The following is a 23314-nucleotide window of genomic DNA, read 5'->3' on the forward strand; positions in this document are numbered from 1 at the left end:
TGATTTACTTATCCATCAAAATTTTAAAAATTGTAAAATAAAACACTGCTCAAACATAATTAGGAACTTGTATGCTTAGATATACTGTCACATCAACCCCTAAGCAACTTAGAGCATCTAACCAGTAATCTATACCAAGTACGGATGAAATGGTTCCAATAATTAATAGGAATCAACACCCTTATAAAACATGGGGGTTTTAGGATGCAGTATACTTATTTATGTATGTATAATTTTAGTTAAACTTTTATCATGGACATGTACATGTTCACTAAAATAACAACACCTACAAGGATACTTGTTTTGGCCTGAGAAACCATTTTATTCTTATGGGGTAATTTTGATATTGATTAGTAGTAATAATTATTGTAAATAGACAACAGTAATAATTATTGTAAATAGACAACAGTAATAATTATTGTAAATAGACAACAGCACTAAATTTTTATGTAAATGAACTGTTCCATGTGCAGATGATTTAAATGGATAGTTCTTCCAACTGTTACAGAAAAAAAGAAATCAAAGATAAAAGAACATACTCCAAAATTGAATTTAACTGTTCATAATAATAGTTGAAACCAAATTTATTCTGATAAAAGATATGTATGATCTTATACAAAAAGAAATAACAAGAGAACTTGATTATTGGTTAAGCTAGGAATCATGGAAGTAACACAACTCTACTCATAACAAGTGGCCTCAACTCATAACCTATCTCACAAGATACAAGTTAAGCTTCCTATACAAACAGCTCTGGGGAGTGGGAAGCTCAACTTCAAGATTACTACTATTAGTCAAAACCTCACAAAAGAGACTTTTGACAGAAATGAATGGAATATTATACTAAGCTAAACACTGCTTCCATTAGTAAAAAAGGGAGAAGTCCTATAAGATATAAAAAAGAATATACTTAAAGTAAAAAAAGACAAAAACTATACACTCCCACAAGGTAAAGTGCACAACTTCGCTAGATGAAGAAAAAACCACTGCAAAGGATTTGCTTGGTCCTCCACCTCTGGAGATGGAATTGGTAGTGGTAGTTCTGGGGGTAGATGGCGGTGAAACGCATCAACTGCAGCTGTAACACCGTCTTCATTCTCAATCAACTTTGAGATTGCCATTGCTTGTGATTTTACCTGAAGGGTTTGCATCCATTAGTATAAAGACTTTGTAAACCAGTAGTATTATATCATAGTTATAAAAATCCAAAGCCATGGATGAAAAGTGAAGGCCTACACACTCTCATTTCTCCAATCAAATTATCAAGTTCCAAAATTACATCAGAGGAAGGACATTGATTGAACAATCAAATTAATGAATTTTTCCATATTTAAATTCAAAATTATTAACATATTTTGATATTATAGCATAGAATTGGAAGTTACCTCTGGCTGGAGCATGAATTTTATGGCATTTGTTAAACTTTCAAGACTAAGCTGAGATATAGGAATTGGAATAGGTCCCAGCCCTTTCTGATAAATTCTGTCTCCCCAAAAGAATTGATCTCCAAAGAATGGAACAATGGTTGTTGGACACTGCAAGATATGGTATTGACATTAGTAAAAAAGAAGAATGAGAAAAATAAAGCAAATATTATTTTTTTTTTACAAAGATCATTGAAAAAATTAAAACAAAATGCTAAGACATTAATACAGATCCTTGAATTGATGAAAAGGAAAACACTTCTTTTATGACACAAATGGACTGAACATTACCCCAGCCTTTAGTCCTGTAGCCGTTGTTCCAGCACCACCATGATGTACCTGCATTTTAGTGCCAAAATATCCTCAGTTTATTTAGTTTGTGATCAGATATGCAAGTGCATATATCCTACCCAAGTGGGATCTCAATATTAACAAAGATCCATATCCAAAAGACTGAGCTGTAAATCAAAGGAAAATTCCCTCCAGGAGCTTATAAAGCATTTTTTTCTCTTCTCAAAAATAAGCTACAAGTAAATTTAAATCGAAACTTACCAAAGCAGAACATTGGGGAAACAACCAGTCATGAGGGCATTCCTCTAGCACAAAAACATTGTCGGGAACTTCTGCCACTGCTTAATGGAAAAGATAATTCAAGTGAATCTAATAATTATCTATAAAGAATAACATATGTTCATATATATGTACATCTCACTGTTAGATTCAGTGAGATGTACATATATTCAAGTGAATCTAATAATTATCTATAAAGAATAACATATGTTCATATATATGTACATCTCACTGTTAGATAATATTATATATATATATATATATATATAAATAAATATTAGTTAAGTGTAATTTCATCTTTATGCTAGTGTCATATTTATATATCTTTGCTGTGTCTTGTATATTCAGACTCATTATTAGAGCTAATATCAACAATTCTATTCCTTCTTTTTTCATGTGTCTCCATCCTTTGTTTTATTGTTATTGTGGTACCTAGAGCTTGGTTCGTGATTGAGGGTTGTTACTGCAGTCCATGTTATTAACTGAACTCCATCTTCTGTTATCTCTAGTATATCTCTGTTAAAAATGCTTTCTAAAATGGTGATATGGGAGAGGAGGTCTACATGATACCTCCTATTGGTGTTTCTCATAACACAGGGGAGGCGTGTAAGTTAAGAGAGACTCTTTATGGTTTAAAAGAAGCTACCGAAGTTTGGTTTGAGATGTTCTATATAGTTATTGGATCTCCTGAATTTAGATCTATTGATTGTAACTTTGTTTTGTTTCTAAAGACTACTTCTCATGGTTATATTATTCTCTCTTTATATATTGACAACATGATAATCACTAGAGATGATATAGATGAGATTTTAGAGTTAAAATTGCAGTTGGCAAAGCAATTTAAAATGAAAGATTTGGGTCCTCTTCATTATTCCCTAGGGATTGAAGTTGCATATTCTTCTAGAGGTTATTTTCTCTTTCAATCCAAGTATAATGTCATTATTTTAGCGCAAACTCGTCTTCCTAATACTCGCACATCTAACATCCCCCTGTGTTGGAAAATCCCCTCAAGTCTTGGAATGTATGTATTTGTTGGACAACTTCACTTAAAGCCAATTGATTTTAAGATGAAATCTAACATAATATTAGAGCCTATCAGAGTGTAGAAAATTAAGGGAAAGTAATTGGAAAAGAAGAAGAACCCTGTGCTGGTGTAAAACATAAAGTATTCCAGTCATACACACATAGGAAAGGTATTTATAAATCAAATGATTATTTGGAATAAAGGAAACAAATGGTGATACAATGAAATTGAAGTAAAATACTTACAATCGCCTAGATTCCCCCAGCCCCGGTCAATAATTCCCCGTTGTCCTGTATCCTTCAGTGCCTCCACTATAACATCAGTAGTTCTTTTAGGATCATCAAGAGGCTAATAAAGTGAAACACAACATTTTCATTAGAGAACTACGGAATTTCATTCTAAGAATTTGATGATGGTAAATGTACAAAGGTAAAAAAAATGTGAAGTTTTCTAGCTTTAGTGTATACCTGAAACTGTTAATGGTGACAACAAGATAAATAATTAGACCGTGACAGGTTGTGAACTGCAAGAAGTTTGGACAGTTTTACCTAGCTTCCAGTTTTTAGCAGCTCTAAAGATGGTAAACTGAAACTAAAGTTGTACTACAATATCCCTCTATAAATTCTTTCATGCAAACCATTGCCTATGCAGACAGAGGCACACCTTTTTTGCAGAGCCATGAGGGCAAACATAATCCTGATAAATTCTTTCATGCAAACTATTGCCTATGCCAACACACGGACATGATCCCAAAACCTTAAGGTAATGGGTTTGCCACTCACGTGTTCAGGGTGATTCAACACCAATGAGCCATCAGACACCAGTTCCAACCCAAAACCTTAAGACCTTAAGACAATGAGTATGTAAATTTTCTTTCTTATATACTGTTCTCTGCTGTTGAGGCTCATTCCTACTCGATGTGGGACAAACTCACTTAGAATCGTAACCGTTGTTAATATTCATACACAAAAGGACTGAACTGAAAAAAGAAACCCATTTGTTCTTATAAAGAGAATATCTGCAAGTGAAATTATCATACCATGCTCCCAAACCCAAAATATAAAGGTTTTGGTCCGTTTTGAATCCATCGGACAAAATCTTCTTGTGGGTGATACTTTGATCCAAGGTTCAAGAAACAATAACCAACGACATCAACTAAGGGGCCCCAGTCTGCAAATTTGCAAATGACATTAGTGCAGGGAACACACACAAGATAGAAGTAAGAGTGTAAAAGTTGTTCATATAACATACTAAGGATTTCAAGACAGGTATTATTAAAAATATTATCTAGAAACTATGTACTGGACTCAACACCATAATATGATCGAAACTGTAGGGTCAGATTGTACTCATCTCCATGATAAAACTTTATGTAATAATGCGAGAAAAAAATTAACCAATTATTAATTACAACAGATAACTTAAATATCCACAATTCAAATTATCCATCTTTAAGCAACTGCCAAGTCAGAATTACTCAAGGACTGAGGCTACTCTTGGTTGTAACAACTTATGGTTTATCTCATACTTCAATAACTTTAATAACAAAATGATTATTCATTAAAAAAATACAAAAGGATAAAATCAAAAGATTATGCTACTTTCTTGAAAAAAAAATCATGCTACCGTATTATAGCATTCCATACCACTTGGTTTTGCAACAACATGAGGACTCCACATATAGCCGGTAGGTAAATGATTTATTGATCCACTGTACATACTAAAGTATGCAATAGGAGCGAGCTTCAATTTTCTTTTCCTGAAGTCATTGATAAGTCCTCGTATTCCCCACCATATTAGTGCATCCACAATTATATATGACAACTGGATAAGGCGAGGACATATTGAAACAGGTTTATAGCAATTTATTCACAAAATTAATTGAATTCAAATAGCAGAAAATAATTTCGGCAAAGGAAATACCCAATAACCAGCACTTTGAGGAACACGTGCCAAAGGGTGTGAAAACTCATATGTTGGCCTGCCTATTGAAAATTTTATGTGTAAGAAGCTAACTCAGAATTTTGAAATAATTATAAAAATAGGATTTAAAAAAAATAGCATTAACTTTTCAAGCCATGTTTAAAACTTTGGGTTTATCCAATGGTAATAACAACTTGAAAAGGCCATCTTTCTTTTATAATGTTTGAATACATGATTAGATGATAGCGTATAATAACTTTACACTAAGATTATATCAAAATTAAACCCTCAACTAGTCACAAAATTGGGGTCAATTTTAGTTAGAAAGAGAAGGATGAAACTTAGGTCAATCCTTCATGCTCCCTTCACTCTGTCAAAATGGCAACTTCACTTAGGAGATGTGTATCTTCAGTGAATGGTATGTTAATGATGACCTGGCCTTCAAATATTTGCAATTAAAGATAAAACAGCTTCCCATTTTTATCCACTTTTATATTCTTTGATCTATGTATCAAAGCAAAGTATATCATTTCAAGGGGATCCATTTTGTAGTCCTTGAAAGATAATGCACTTTCCTTGACAATTGGATAATAGGTAATTATTTGACAGGAAAATGTTGCATTTACCTGAATATTTCAAACACCATTATTCCTGCTTTAATTTCTTAGAAGGTTTGTGTACTTTTTAAAATTTTAATAATTAAGTAAAAAATCAGGAAGTACACTTCTATCTTTTGACCAAACTTATATTTTTTTCCGTATTTAAAGTGATCTAGTGTAAAGTTTTTACTCAGGTTATAAACAATTTAAACTCACGTCCAAGGCATAGTGAAGAAGATGTGAAGGGGCACCCCAAGGGCTTCAGCAATGTGTGTATGTCCTGCAAGCCAAAACACATGTTAATTCTATCTGTTTTATTCAAAACCCTTGCACCAGATAAATTTACAAAAAAAAGAGCTATTAAACAAGCAAACAAGCATACTCTTGTAAAACGAAAAGAATCTTCGCTAGGGGAAAAATATAGTGCAATTCAATCACTCTCAAGAATTTGAGAAAAACAATAACATCGTTCTTCACAATTTCAAAATGATCGGCCCTGAATTTCATAATTTAATCTTAGCAGTCATTTTTAAAGGCTCATTTTTTTCCTTACCAAGAATAGGGTCCACTAAACAATTAGTGCTAATATTAATTGGAGTAAAATACACAAATCAAGGTATGCATAAAGAAATACACAATGCAATAATCTGCTGGGTTTTAACCACTCACCACATGCAGTAGGATTGGCTATAATGGCCTGAGCTCTGAATGGAACACCAGTTTCCAAATCAGGTTCTATGCATGCTGGAAGAAGAGAATCTATAATAGCCTTCAGCTGCTTTCTTTGGATAGATATTTCAGTTGGACCAGATGGGATTATACCTTTATTCCTCACCATATCTATTACAGAAATAATTCAATTAGCATACTTCAAAAACCAACTCTTCTAAAAGTTTAAAATATTATGTGAAAGCTTATGAATGATTTGTATCTAGGATGAACCCTAGTATGAAAGCCCCATGTGCTTAAAGCACGAACAATGCATAGGCCCACCCTATCAAAAGTTAAAAAATTCAACTTTCTATCAGAAGAATGGGAGTGAGAAGGATTGAAAACTTGAAAATTTAATCATAAAGGCTCAAATATATCACAAGTGCCATCAATCCCAAAAACTTAAACCCTCAGACCAAGGTTCAGGACTAGTTTTATATTTAACATTCAGTGAAGATAAATGTAGTGTTTGGTAGTGATAACTATTTTTGGATTATAGTTTTACTGTTACACGCTTTTTATTATTGATTTAATGATACACTTGAATGCAAAGTGATTTGGAGGAGTTGGAAGTTGTGTGATGAGTGGACTGGCATAAAATCAGTATGCCACAGCCATGCTAGACAACATTTAAATTAGTTTACGGTGCCAGGATTGACTAAGAAAGGAACTAATTATTGGAAAACCATGTGGGTGACATTTGTTTGGTCAATATGGATTCATAGGAACAACATTCTGTTAGGGGTGCAGTAGTGGACCATGAGCAGATCTTTAATGATGCAAGTCAAAGCCTAGGTTTGGCTCACAAATAAAATACCAAAAGCACAATTTACTTATTCTGACTGGTGTTTTTGCCCCCAACAATGCATAAAATGTTTACAAGGTTAGAATCTTATTCTTCTATATTGCTCTGTGCTTTATGCCCTTTGGTGTGTGCTCGCTGTGGGTTGCTTCTGTTTTATGTATTGCAGGACAACTTGACTAATTTGCCGTCAGGGGGTACGATGGGATGGCCATGATGCAATTAAGTGGTAACACCATTATACAAATACTATACATCTGGGTAAACCACATAGCAGGGAGGAAGGAAGATTCAATTAAATGCAGTAATTTTAATGCAACGGTATGAGACATTTTATTAGTCTTATGCTTTTCAACTTGGCCCACGACTGACCCTGTTTATACATTGTTGTAATCTTGATCCTTGCTGTCTATATATTACCACTACTATTTGCTTTGTAAGGGCTGGGAGGATCTATGAAATTTATGGTAAATCGGGCTGAGGTATGTATGACTTATGTTTGCATTAAGGGCTGGGAGGAATTAAGAAATTTATGCTAATTTGGGTTGTGATATGACTTATGTTGCTGGGATAGTTTTAGGTAGCAGCACTGTCCACCATGGTTTTGATGTAATTTTTGTTTTTTTCTTTCCTTTCTCTTTGTTTTAGCTTTGTACATAACCCTAGTGTTTCCTATTATGTATATTTTTTGTTGCTGATCAAAAATATCATACACTTGTTTATTATTGTTTTACTTATTCAGTTAATTTTTTTATTTTTAATAAAATATTATTTTATTAACAAATGATAACTATTTTAAATTATAATGACGAATAAAATATTACACAGATGTTACTTGAAATTTAATTTGTATGAAAAATTAAATTATAAAAAAATTAAAATATATTAGAAATTAAATTTATAATTATTAAAATTACATAATTACCTAATATTAAAATTGGATTCAATAATAATCATATTTTATAACTTTCAACTACCTTTACCAAACAATTTTAGCATGACTTCCCAACTTTCAGCTAGCCTTTTAGCTTTCAGCTTTCAACTAGATTCTCAGTTTTAACCTTTATGCTAGATTCTTAACTATCAGCTAGGTTTTCAGCTTTTAACTACCCTTTCAGCTATTTTTATTCTAATATATGAGAAGAGATTATTTTAAGACTTCAATAATTACAAAACATTTAGTTAAGATGTAAAGAACAAACCCAGATTCCACATCAGTTAAAGATAAAGCCAGCAAATGGAAGTAACTCTCACCTTATACACCAATTTGTAGGATTTAATTAGTCCTAAACCCATATTTTAAGATAGTAATAGAAGCTAGCCTAGATCCATTAAGAGTGCCACCTACCATAGTATACATGCACCAAGCCTAGTAGTCCTAAGCGTCAGCTAAAAGGTCTAGGTATGTTAAAAAGTGAAATGATTAGATATTAAGGCCAGCATTAAAAAGGAACCTCTTACATCTTGCCAAAGCACGAGGATCACCACCCAACGGATAGAAATCAACACCAGCACTCTTTACAAATGTGTCAAAATCAGCATGTGTTGCCAACCTAACACGATGACCATAGTCCTGCAAAAAAAAATCAGAATTCGAGAAGGTTTTGATGTAGAAATCATTAACAGCAATTGGAAAATCATGACTTTGCAATCTCTCAAATAAGACCAGAAGCACAAATCTAATGACAGTAATTAGGGAAATATACTTGCATCACAACAACGGGAAAATAAATATAACTGAATTAAACACTTGGATAATATGCCATGCCTTTTTGTTGCATTAACAACATAGCCACTGACATTTCATTGAAAGATACAGACAGATCAGATATCAAGATCTATAAGTAACGGTGTATTATAATATTATTAACTAAGCATACCTGCCAAAGACATGTATAAAACAAATGCAACGGTAAGGGAATGAGATCAGAGGAAAACTTCAATGAATGTGAGTATATAATGTCAAAAAGAAGTTAATAAAGCTCTTGGGAAGGAAGATAACAATCAAGTGACAGTAAATATGTTTGAAATTCAAAGCTGTAGAAATATGAAAATATTCAAAATCTTGATCATATTTTAGAATTTACTAAATTATCTTTTAGGATTAGTTTGCCTATCTCCTCATTATTTATTACATATTGGTACATATTTCCTTATGTCATGATTTACTTCCTATTTAGTTAGGTTTATGAATCGTATAAAATAAGGGCTAGTGCTTTTGGTTTTGTGAAGAGCATACCATCACACTATAATAAATCACAGCAAATCAAGTCAATATCAAACTCACATTGTTTGTCTTTGTTCTCTCTCTGCACCTAAAAGGCTAAAACATAATTTCAACAAATGTCATTGATCTCTCAAGTCTGATATGCAACATGAATGTTTATATACAAAAATAATTCTTGTATAATTCATTGCTCGAGTACAGGAGACAGATATTAGGAATAAGATTAAAAGGCAAAGCCTGTTTTGGGCCTGCACACAGTAACTCCAACACAGAGAAAAAGAAGGAGATAACCTAAGCCTTGGAGCTACTATAGACATTGCATAAAATATTTGAATTTTCCGAGTACTGCAGCTGACGGGAGGAACAGAAACTGCTTGAAGGACACAACATCCAGAGTGCAAAAATGTTTGAAGAACCTGACAACTATCGGAGAGCAAAAATGCCTATAGGACACAACGATGACCAAAAAGCAAAAATTGCTCCAATGACTTACTGGATAGCAAAGAAATGCTCGGAGGGTGCAGAAGTTTCCGGGTGCAAAAAATGCTCAAAGGACAGAACACTTATCGAATAGCAAATTGCTTAGAGAGTTCAACAACTACCAAAGAGCAAAAATGCAGACAATGGTAATGGTGGTGGTCACCGGCTAGAAAATTCTTATTAGAAGGTCGCCAATGATGAATAATGTCACCAGCATGAGAAAAAGCGAAACATGGTAAAAAACAACAAAAACCAAAAATATGCACATGACTAGAAAAAACACACCTACAAGCAGTAGGCTCAAAGGGACAACACGGATTAGGGTTCCTTTCTAGTTAGATTCTTGATAGTATGTAGAAACTCAAAGTGACAGTTGAGGCCAATATGTCTAGGGAAAAAGTCATGACCTAATAACATATCAGTGACAAAACAAAACAGGTCATAGTGGACAGTACCGCTCAAATACCATGTTGAGAAGAGAGAAACTGAGAAGATATGTGATAAATCCCAAGTGTTTGTTGTTCTCAGGTGGATATTCACCAAAATCCAACATTGAGGAATATGAAGAAGAAAAAAATAAGAAACTATTATAAAAATGAGGAGTTAATTTGAGTGTTTTCACCACAACTCAATAGTTTCTTAGGTGTATTAGGACTTATGTAGTTATGTGTCTTTAGAGTTTGCAATTTTATCCTTGTAAAGACTGTACGTAGAGTAATAAAATACTTTTGTTGAGTGTTTGTGGATGTAGCGAGGAGAGAGTGTCGTTGTTTATGAGTTTGTGTCATCGAGAACGATGCTATAATACGAAGAAAGAAGAAGTAGGAAACTAAAATAAAAATGAAGAGTTAATTTGAGTGTTTTCACCACAACTCCAATAGTTGCTTGGGTATATTGGGACTTAGGTAGTTGTGTCTTGAGAAGGGGTTTGCAACTTTATCCTTGTAAAAGTTGTGTGAGAGAGTTTGTAATTTATCCTCATATATGTTTAATCTTTGTAAAATTTGCATGTTCAGTAATAACATACTTTTGTTTTTGAGGTACCAAACCACAATAGAGTTATTCAATGTATAAGAGTGAAAACATAATTACAATTTACAAATGTTGACAACATGTTAATTGTAATGTTTAATAGGTTTAATGTTGGAGATGCCAAGACTGTGAATATCCCTTTGGGAACTCACTTATAGTTTTCAAAGAGGCAATCTTCTCAAATAGATGAAAAAGAAAGTTATACATCTAAAGTACCATATGCATCTATAATAGGGAGCTTGGTTACGGTATGTACCATACCTGACATAGCACATGCAATGAGAGTTCTGCGTAGGTTTCTGTCCAATCCTGGAAAGGAGCATTGGAAGTGTGAAGTGGATCATGAGATATCTAAAGGGCACTTCAAGGATGCCTTTGTTTTTCAGAAGAAACAATCCCACTTTACAAGGGTTTTCTGATGCAGATTTGGAAGATCTAGACAGTAAAAAGAGCACAATAGATTCATCTTTTTGTTGGGTGGTACTGTTGTCAGTTGGAAGTCTAAACTCCAAGGCCCAGTCTCCCTCTCAACAATTTAAGCTGAGTACGTGGCTATCTTAGAAGCAACCAAGGAGATGATATGGTTGAAGAACCTTCTCAAACAATTAGGGAAGGAGTAAGATGATTTTCCATTATTTAGTGACAATCAGAGTGCTATAGGTCTTGCTAAATATCCAAAACTTCGTTCTAGATGCAGGCACATTGAATTGAAGTATCATTTTACAAGAGATCTACAAGTGATGGAGATTTGTCGTTGTTGAAGATCTCAAGATCAGAGAATCCAGCTAATATGTTGACTAACACCATCACAATGGATAAGTTAAGGCCTAGTACTGCCTCAACTGGCCTTCGAGGATAATTGATGGTGAAGGCACTACTCTAGGTGATGATGTAAATCAAACTACAGGTGAAAGAATTGTTAGTGTTGTGATGTTTGGTTTTAGTTCCCATCATATAATATTGGGAGATAATGTTTTCTATATTGCTATATAAGCAACACATTGTAAAGCTTTTAAGCACACTAAAATCAAATACATCATATGTAGTCGTGGAAGCAGGTAAGCTCACATTATGTGCCGAAAAAAGTTAAATTTTTATGTCATTTCTTTTCTCTCTCATCTCCTTTTTATTGCTTTGTTCCTAACAATGCCCATGTCATAAAGAATGGAGATACCAATACAACAACATCTAAGTTTACATTTTTTTTTTATTTCTAGAGTTTATACAATAGAAACAAAAGGTACACCTGACCATGCTAAAGAATGGTATAAACCAAAGTTGGCCTATGGATAACCAGTAACAGTGCCTACAGATTTTATCACTGTAATGGGGAAAAAGTAATGACCTCAAACTAAAAAGTCAAAAATACACCCATGTAGCACAGCATATTAGATTAGGTAGAAAGAATTAACTCTCTCCAGCAAATGTTTATTAAGATCTCAGAAACATTTATTTTAAATACAATAAGCAATAATAACACAAATCAAAGTTATTTGACATCTCTGCTCTCATGTGCACCAGGAAGAATTGGGTGGAAATGTTCAAACATGCCTGGAGTTTTTTTGCGATGGCCAGGAAAGGTTGTACATCGCCTCTAGTCCCAACCACAAGCATGACAATTTGTAACCAGGGAGTTGATATTTTTGATTCAGAAACAACACTTGCACTCATTGTTGACTCTTCAAAAGATTGAAACTTCAACAATTCTGATACAAGAGCTGCATCTTTTTCCAGATCAACTTCAACAGTCCCATCATTTTGTATCTTCACAAGGTTAAGCAGCTTTTGCTGAGAAACAACACAAAAGTGTTGTCACCAATCAGGAGAATTTGGAAACTCTAACGCATAAATCACAAACACGGATATTTCAAGAAGAAAGCTACAAAGGCATGCAACCTAAAGGCTTTAAGGCGCCATAAAACTCTTAGTGCTTCAATTTCAGCAGAAAAGGAAAACAACATGAACACATTACATTTACCGATGAGAAGTTATGAAGTATCAATATGAAGAGGTAATATTGAACTAAATTTCAAATATTTGGATACTATGAGCATGTTTGAAAAAGTTATTTTTACGAAAAATAAGTTGTTTGCAAAATAAGCTAGATATTTGGGACATCTGAAATTTAGTAAAATTTCTGAAAATTAAATTGTTTTCATGAATCTGTTTTTTTTCCTTTCTGCTTCACACAGACATGTGTTCTAAAAACTAGACAAAATTGGCTGGTCGGACCGGATAGGTAATCAAGTAAACCATTTAAATAAATCATAACAGTGGTTTAAAGAAAAACTGATCAAAGAACCGAAAAAACCGGTCAAATACCAGCAACAAACTGGTTTATAGTGTGCTAAAAGAAAATATTTGATACATCTTTTTAATTTTCTTTCTTAAAAAAGATAGATCTAAAATATTTCTCATGTTCTTTTTGATACCAAATATAATCCTGTTATTAATGTTATTCATAAACAAGTATTGTAATATATTTAATTTGAACTTCTGTATGTATTTTATTTAAATGTTAAGAACCTACACAAATAAGCTTTTAGTTTTAGTTTTTACTATTATGAAGTTATGATATTATGATCCTTTACTATTTTATGTATAATTTAGTTATTATCATTATTTTATTAACAGCAGTTCAATCATAATTAAACCATTAAACCTTAAATTAGTGTCTTGAAGGATTCTATGATCATCCGATTTTAAAAACCTTAATACATACTGTTTTTCTTAAGTAAAAATTGATTTTTTTTGTTGCATTCAAGCAAAACTAATCATCTTAAAACTACTTTGCAGTATATTTATCCAGACAAATATTGATTCTAACTACAATCAACTTTAACAATTATACATCTAATTTTCACAGCTATCTCAAAACACACCTTAAGCCACTAGAAACACCACATCTTTCCAATAAAAAAACAAATTAATTACTGCTATCCAAACTGTGAATCACAATGTTAACTTAGTATTGTGAGTCATAATCTGTATCAAACTAAAGATGCAGAGACAATATAAAATAACTTCATATATATCACAATATGATATATAATATTCAGTGTGATGACTACAAACTATAAATAGATAAAACAACTTCGCCATAAGTCTCATAAAATAAAATCAATAGTTTTATCTGAGTATGTGAAGTCTCTATTTCAGCACAAAGGAATTGAAACAATAAAATAGTTAAAGAGTGCATTTGCTGAATGAGTGAGTGAAAAAGGAAGTAACAAATAAACAAAGAGAATAAGTTCATAAGTTCTCTTTCCATTCTTTTTTAGTTACCAATTCACACACACAAGATATAACACAGGAACCTACCTTCTCACACTCTGATAGCCTGTCCACTATTAGGTCTTGCCTTGGAGAATCCCAAAATTCCATCATTGATTTAGAAAACATAATCTCATCAGAAGCAGCAACAAGCAGGTTACTCTCAGTTCCAACAGGCTCTGGGATGAAATGGTCCAAACCTTTGAGAGCAAATTTAAACAATATAAAACATCAAATTAATCTTCAAAAGAATCAAGAAAGAATAGTCAAAGGTACAAGGCCTACAGCTTATAGCCTTTCAATACAGCATATAACCAAGATAGGAGGTAGACAAGCACAATAATAATCAAGACTAGGAGGGTCAGCCACATGAATCAGTCAAAGCCAATAGATATATGAAAAAACAAAATTCCTTCTAAAGGTTGCTTCTGAGGATGAAAATAACTTGATCAAAATGTGGCATTTAAATTTGTGAAAGTCAAACAAAATGTAAACTGGATACTTTATAGAACTTTCCTCTTTGGATAACGCATTTTACACAAGCAAAGTAACTTAAGTCCTAGACAGAACAAAACAATGATAAATGCATAAAAGCAATGACTAAAGGATTTCAATTCATAAAGCAATTTCTAAATCTTGCCCTTGATCCTATAGAACTCCTTTTAAATCCTTTCCCCTTCTCCCCTCTCAATCTATGTCTCGCTTCTTGTGAGTCCCAAACTTTCACAAACTCCTCCATTTTCAACTCTTCATTTTTCCCCTTGTCAGGGTCAAATCCTCAAATACTATTACAGCTCTGCTACTGCCAAATTACTCTCTGCAAAGTTGCACATTAATCGTACAAAGCCAGAAAACTTTTTTGTTGTGACATCAGAATCTACCTTAAATATAGAGTGTGCCAACCATACTTGGGCAAAAAAGTTAGTTCAGCAGAAAACAGCCTAAAAGAGGCTGACATGGACTGAAAACACTTTCTGTAACCTACTTTACAACAATTCTAATGCCTATTGCACAGTCATCAACTACGTAATAGGAAAGAATCATTTCCTTGGAGCTTAGGGGCACTTACCTACTCCAAGTGCACAATTAACCTCTGAAGAATTCTGCTTCAAATTTTCACTCCAATTCTCTTCCTTCTCAGAAGCAGTTGATTCAAGCTTATCTCCGGATACGTTTTCAACTGTCACCAACTCGTCGTGTCCCATCTGACAAAGCTCTTTCCTTTCGTTTGCAATCAAAACCTTCTAATGATTCTTTAGACTTTGGACGAATATTCAATCCCATTACTGACCATCACAGAATCTGGCCAAACTCATCATACACAACAAATCAAATCAGCATCACCCTCTGAACACACCCGAATTTACCACAGAAAAAAAAAACAACCAAACCCTCCTAACCTCAAGCTCATGAAGACATGTACCAGTTTCTGCTTTTAACTCTTCATAAGCATGGCACGTGGGCCTCAGAAGACCAAGACCAAAACATCACTTAATAATTGAAAGCTTTGAAAAAAGCACACTTAGCCAGCTGGCAAAACCCACCAGTCATTTAAGCACAAAGAAGGTTTGGTAAGCATAAAGTCCAAACTTTATGGAACTATAACAAGACCCAGATGAAGTATCAAGCTTGAGTTCACCTTCAACACAAGAACAAGCTCCACCTTCCAACCTATGGCAGAGAAAACCCAGAACAAGAGTAGTGGAAAGTGCCCAGAAAAGATTCACAGCAAATAAGGGGAATGGCACCCCAGAAAGCGAAGAGAAAATTAGAAGACCAAAGGAAGCACAATCACCTTGCTCACTCTTCACACCAATTGTGTCATTGCCACAGCTTCAATTCCAGTGGAAAATTAAAATTAGAAAGAAAAAAAAAATAGAATGATTGAGAAATGTCAATAGGTTTGAGGTATTTGGTTGAAGGAAATTAGTGTCCGACACATAACAACAAAGTTGGACTGCGAAATACCAAGGAAGCCGAGCACGAGTTGTCATGTTATGAAAGTGAAGTTTTATAGTGGTGAAGGAAAAACAAAATAAATATCACAGAGGAAAAAGGAGAAAGAAAATTTTTATTATTCTCTCATATCAAATTGTGTTACTCCAACTTTTCAACAAGCAGGGTAGTTAATCTTGTCTTAAATACACACGTGGTAGTTAGTAAAAGCCCAACTATCTTAACTATTAAACAAAATTAAAAAAATTAATGTTTTTATAATAAGGTTGTTATTTTTTATTATATTAAAAACGAAAAATATTAATACTTGTTATAATAAACAAATTATTTAAATAATTTTTTATATATATTTTAAAAAAATTAAAAAATTATAACAACACATAATTTGTAGAAAATCCAATTATTTTATTTAGTTTAAAAACTATAATAAAAATAAAATATAATAAGCGTACAATACAATCAGTTAATGTATATCAATTTAAATAGAAATTTTTCACTTAATCTTTTAAACATTTTTTAAGAATAAAAAAGTTTCGAATTTCAAAATGAAAAAAAAAATATATATTTATATTTATTTATCCAACAAATAACTTTACCTAAAATCAAAATTAAAATTTAATAATATATCTTCACTTTTAAAATTACATGTTCAATTTTTTTATTATTTTTAAATTATTAAAGGGTCATTGTATTGAGTCTAAGTGAAAAAATATATCCTATTTAAAAATTACTACTAAAAAATAAATAATTAAATAAAAATAAATTTTAAAAAATAATTAATTCCTATATTAATTAAATTAGATATTATTTTATAAATTAAAAATTTATTAATATTAAAGTAGTTTTTATTATTAATAAAATTTTATAAATTAATTTTTAAATTAGTATTTAATTAATTTTTAGTTTGTAGAATAGTATTTAATTTTAATTAATATAATAATTAATTGTTTTTTATCTTTAAAATTAATTTTTATATAATAAATGATCAAATTAGTTTAACACAAATTTTTTAATAACCTATTAAACCATATTTATAAATAAAAATTCATTAAAATATGATAATTTTAAAACATATATTATTTATTCATTATGTATTATCTCACTTGAACATTAATTCACTAAATTATTAAAAATACCTTCACAAATATCTTCGCTTGTGGATCAAGAAGTAAACACATGGAAACCTAAGAAGAAGGTACATCAAGATTCAAGAAAAGAATATCCATGAAGATATGCTAGAAGTTGAAAGGGCAACGTGCCCATATTATGGAAGTGCACTCATCCCTTAGAAGAAAAAAACAAATATTATGAAAAGCTCTTGTATTTAACAAAAGTATCTTAACAATGTTCAAATTTACACAATATCTTTAAAATTAGGAGTTTTTCACAAATAAAAATATCTAAACCTCAATTTTCTTGTCGATTTCACTGTGTTAACAACAAATTTCATTTTCAATGTATTTTTGCATAGAAGTGACAGAATAAGATCATATAAATTTAATACTTTTTTCTTAAAATGTCTTGATTTCTTAAGAAAATCGATTAAAAGTAGAAAAAATGAATGTCATAAAACTAAAATTAAGCAATTAAGTTTTATAATTACAAGTTAAGAATTAATATAACTTTTAATGTATAGAAATTTTACTCTATTTTTGTGTAACTTTGTTTAATTAGTAATTGATATAATTGTTTAAAAATTAATTAACACATCTAATATTCTAACTTTACTTAAGAAACATCCTTGTATTTATATATAAGATAAGTTTTTCATTTCTATCAATTTGCTTCTATTGCAATAGATCATAAAAAAATTGTATTTTAAATTCTTAAACATTTTTAATATTCTTTTTAATTCTTATTTAATCAGTTTAACATTAAAATAAAAAAATATTAAATAATTTAATTAAAATAGTAAAATATATAATTATTAAAGTTGTAAATGATAGTGTATTGGACCAGAGCGTTGGGTTCGGTGCTCAGGTGATCGGACATCGACACTTGTGGGGAGCAGGTCAGCTCAGTGGTCTGGTCGAGATAATGGCCACATAAGTGGGTCCCAAGAATGTGTGTGTTGAAACCCATATATACGTAAGGCCTGATCAGTGAAAGTGCATGTGGTGTGTATAGTATAGATTTGGGTCTAGCACAAGTAAATACCCATTAGAAACGCCTAGGCCCAAGAGCGCTAGGGTTTTCAGAGGTAAACTGCATGCATGATATGTAAAGGCTAAAACGTCTACAGTGACAGATGGGTCCCATGATGTTGGTACATGAGTTGGTACCTTGGCAGCCATGTTGTTAAGATTGTGCACTCCAAGGAGGAAGATTTTGTGCGGTTGTTATACTAAGATTGTGTAACAACGTAACTAAATGTCCTCCCATCAAACTTATTTTCACTCGAGATAAGGTTCTCGTGAGAGGAGGGTTGTTACAATGAGGAAACCAAAATAGTTTGTAAAAGGAACTTGAGATCCCTGGTAAAGGTACCCCGTTTCTAAGACTGAAACTATTTACTTACTCATTATTTCTTAGCCCAGTACTGACTTGATCGTTGGAGTGTAATCAACAGGTAGGGTCCCCTTCTGTTTCAAACATAACCACATTCCAACATCACAAGGAAAGAACAAAATCCAGCAGACACAAACGAAGTCACGACCTGCTCCTAGAGTCAACCGACGACCAAGTCAACCGGCAAGAACAAATAGTAAGTCAAATAAGTAGATAAAATTAATAGTCGTAAATTAAATAAAAAAATTTCTAATCTAATAAATGATAGTTTATATAATATGACATTATATTATAAAAATATTATTTATTCATTTGAAAAATTTTAATGAAAAAAATATACAAACAATTAATCTTAGATTTACTTACGAAAAGAAAATTCCCTAAAGGCATGGCTACTTTCCTCAAAATTTGATCATGACTTATTCTATTTCAAAGCTATTTTTCATCATTTTTCATTCAAAACCGACATGTTGTGTTCCAAGTTAGTTTTCCCATCCTCAAACTATTAAATACCAATATCCACATGTCATAAATAATTAATACTCATCAAACCTAATTGTTGACAATAACGGATTCATAAATAATTAATAACCATCAAACCTAATATATTTGATATTGTACATATTACATTTTGGTGTCATCAGTTGGTCAATATAAGGTTCTTAAAGCTTACGTTTGTAGGCCAACCGATAATACAAGTTTAATTACGCTTAATTAAGGTCAACAAAGTTAATCTGTGATTAAGAGTTAGGTAAAGTGCCTTAAACATGATCTAATTCCTTAATTTGGACCAATAAGGAAAGTCCACCAAAGATAATATAAATAGCACATAAGAATCAGGTACGTCATCATATAAAGTGCTTTAGGAACCGAGTACCGAACGTCTTCACTGACTTGAGTGTTAGAATGACTTCTGCAAGTATCCTCTGAGTCTGGATTACGAAAAAATCGAGAACCGATGCTAGGAAAGTAGAGCGAGGAGACGACAAAGAAGGGAGCTTAAGGACTGTACGACCAACTGATAGAATGAAATAAAAGAATCCTCTCAATAGTTTTCTAAGTCCTAACCCTTACATGAGAACACATATATAACACAATCTATTTAAAAAAAAATATTTTTAATACAAGATCTTATTTTAAAATCCTATATTATATTTTAATAGATCATTCTATGTTAAATACTCAAAATATATAAGATCTCATTTAATTTTTTTTTCTAACATTGAATCTCAATTTAAGATATTAAGTAACCTTTTTTAAGTCTTACAATAAAAAAATAGCAGAAAACATAAAAAAAAGCAATATTTTTATCATTTTGAATATTTTAATAATTCTTATAAAAAAATTCACAATAAAAATATTATTTTTTAATATAAGATATTCTAAATAATAAATATTATATTTAAGATTTTTACTGAAGATTTACTGCTAAATATATTTTAAGGCATTAGTTCTAAGAAATATATCATTCACCAGCAACAATGCATTTATCAAATATATAAGGTAATTTTTTAAATATAAAAACTTTAATTATATTACAATCCTCTATTACATGGTGACATTTTTCTAAACGTGTTTAGTGTACTCCGTTTGAAATCATATTATTATGCAGTTTATTTTTATTTTTTTAAGATGGTATAATATTTCTCGGTATTAATATGGTTTATTATTATCCTTTATTATATAACTTTATTAGTACTTAGATTTGACAAATAAAGGCGGTTAACATTGTATATATTTTATTTTATTTTAAATATATACTTTATTTTTATTTTGTATAGTTAAAATGTTAATTTACTATTACTTCATTTTTCAACTATTGTTGCATAAAAAGTATATTTCAGAGAAAATGTTTGAAGATGATTTGATGCACACACTGTTTCGTTTTAAAATTCATAGGCTACCAACTTCTATGACCTTTTAATCAAAATCAACGTACAATACACTGTGAGAAAATTATGAAATAAAAATTAATTTTAAATACGAAAAATAATTAGTTATTATAATGAATAAATTTTAAAGATTATTTTAAAAATTAATAAATTTTTTTATTTTTAAATTAGTTTTTATTATTGTTAAATAGTTTCTAAATTGGTATTTAATTAACTACTAAAGTTTTAACTACCAATAATTTAGATTCTAAATTTGGTAGCAAAAACTTTGGTTGCTAATTAGATATCAATTTAGAAACTATTTAAAAATAATATAAATTAATTTAGAAATATATTTTTTTAGTTTTTAAAATGGTATATAATTAAGTTACTATAACAATTAATTATTACTTTTTTCTATTTAATGATTTTCTTGTAATGATATTTTTATGGTTGAGTATTTGATGTTAGATTGTCTAAGTTAATATTGTCAAAATTATGTACGACCTAATTCTATTACGGTATCAACAACTTCTTTCATTCACACCCTACTTCATATATCTTATTTATTTCTCTAACTCACCTCATAAAACACATTCCTAACTAACTTAGATCACATTTATTAGTGGAAATATCATTCTATTTTGATGGTCTGAATCTAAACCCCCACTATAGGCATTTGAGGCAGTATAAATTAATGTTATTTTTTATCCCTCTAATGCAAGTTAGTGTGTCTATACAACAGTTAGAGTATGCAAAATTTGATCTAAGTACTTTTTATTAGTTTCAAATATTTTCACCCTATCCTCTTTACCATTTATGAATTGCACAATATTTCTTTACTCCCATGTACATCTTATTATAACCATAGAAATAGCCTTCCATTTATTTCCTTTATTATGTGGACCAGGGAAACAAGAACAGTAAAATTTATTTTTGATATTGCACATAATCAACTAAGTATCTGCACTTTTTTTATGTCTAATATTATCTTTTATTGCTACACAATTCAAACTCAGTTTCCAAACAAAGTGTATAACACTTAGAATTGCTTCATCTCCCAAATAGAATGCAAGGAAATATTTTCTTCCACACTACTACTATTCTTAAATGATTTGTATAAATTTGACATTTGTATAAATTTGACATTGTATTTTCCATATTATTCTCTCTTCCACAAAGTATCATGCTCTTGTTTTTGGGTATGTTTGGTGACAATTCTAACATAAGAGCATTTAGAGGAGTTTTTTTTTTCATCCAAACACTTCTCTCTTCCATAACATGTTCCATTCTCATGTGTTGTTAATCCATATCTCCATTTCAGATACCAAAGCTTTCTTGAAATTGAAACTATGGTATAATATTGGGTATTTTCAACATATGAAATCTCTCCATTCCACCGTCTTCCCAAAATCTAATTTTTGTTTACTTTCCAAAGTTTTCAATTGACATTGTTGTCAAGCCACCCTTAATCGTACCCTGATCACTTTCTTCAAATCTCTTCACCATATCAATTCATATATTCCCTGATTATCATGGTTAATCATTTTCTAGTCTTCGTATTTGGATTCTAATATATCTTTCCATAGTCCATGATTTTCAGTTGCATGTCTCCACTTCCACTTAATTATAAATACATTATTGAATAATTGCATTTCATTTATGTTTAGACCTCTTACTTCTTTTGCTTTGCAAATTCGACGTTTTCACCCATACTATTTTCTTACCTTTTGATCTCCATCACCACGAAAATTGTCTTTGTATTTTAGTAATTTCTTTTGATACCTGTTTTGGAACTTCGAAAAAAGATAGAAACAGTAAAGTAAGTTTTATGATAACAAATTTGGTCATACAAAGTCTACTAACAAAAGATAATTTTATTTTTCTTTCCATCTCGTCAATCTTTTCCAAAATTTAAGTAACATGAATCTCACAACTTCCCCTTGTTAGGGTTTCCCCCAATTGGAATTCCCAAATATGTAAAGGGCAGCTTCACTAGAGAACAATTCAAGATAATCACATATATATTCAATTGGTCCACACACACAAGATAATAAAAAATCTTCATTTTTCTTACCATGTTCTTATATACAATCTTCTTATAGATTCATATATATTCAATTGGTTTAAAACATATAACATTTCATCTTGATTGACATTAATGCCCATATAAAATCATTCATATCAATTCCTAGCATATTTATAAAAACTCCTTATGTTAAGCATATTTAACATTTCAAATTTATTCCTAGCATTCAAATATGTTAAGCATTATTGCTTAGGTCAGATGCTTAGAAGTACTTTTCGGTCAAATCTAAGGATCAAAATTATGAATAGTTTCAAGCTTTGAGAATAAAATGATAATATCAATCAAGAACTAAATATTATAGATAAATATAACCTTAATACATAAGAGTTTGAATAAATTACTCTCAATCCCAAATGAAAGAATTAGTCATTCATGGTGCCTATTACAAACATAGACAACAAGAAAAGAAGATCCTGAATGTTTCTACTTGACGACGGTCTCTTTTAGGGTTTCCTTCTTTGGTTCCTCCCAATGATGTTTAGGATTATGCATCATGCCTTCTATTTAACCTAATTGGGTATGGACTAAGTGATATATCTATTCATATTATATCCATTTGTTTCATCCCTCCTTAAATTCCTAAAAATAACATAAGATTGAGTTTAAATCGTTCATATTCATCTTATAACTAAATATGTAAAAATGTTAAAACTCCTAAATTCGAAGTTTGAATTATAATTATTTTATCAATTAAAGTCTATAAGCATCTATATTTTTGTATTTTTTATGAAATATTACTGAATTATGACACAATAAGTGAGACTATTATTAACAAAAATAATTATTGTTAAGTCAAAATAATCTTTTATCCATTTAATTAATTTC

At 31.0% G+C, this 23314-nt stretch overlaps 1 pseudogene across 1 annotated transcript; it reads right to left on the minus strand.

The window, feature by feature from the left end:
- Positions 1–551: 551 nt before the first annotated feature.
- On the minus strand, positions 552–15672 carry LOC137837496 (sterol 3-beta-glucosyltransferase UGT80B1-like; annotated as a pseudogene). The gene is made up of 15 exons (XR_011085478.1): positions 15466–15672; positions 15135–15367; positions 14114–14265; positions 12344–12580; positions 8515–8626; positions 6210–6380; positions 5757–5820; positions 4942–4999; positions 4665–4842; positions 4058–4188; positions 3264–3366; positions 1977–2053; positions 1716–1763; positions 1386–1535; positions 552–1136 (listed from the first exon to the last, which is right to left on the minus strand). The product of XR_011085478.1 is annotated as a sterol 3-beta-glucosyltransferase UGT80B1-like (transcript).
- Positions 15673–23314: the final 7642 nt, after the last annotated feature.

The sequence above is a fragment of the Phaseolus vulgaris genome, chromosome 4, assembly GCF_000499845.2.
Source record: "Phaseolus vulgaris cultivar G19833 chromosome 4, P. vulgaris v2.0, whole genome shotgun sequence".
In the NCBI taxonomy this organism is placed as follows: Eukaryota; Viridiplantae; Streptophyta; class Magnoliopsida; order Fabales; family Fabaceae; genus Phaseolus; species Phaseolus vulgaris.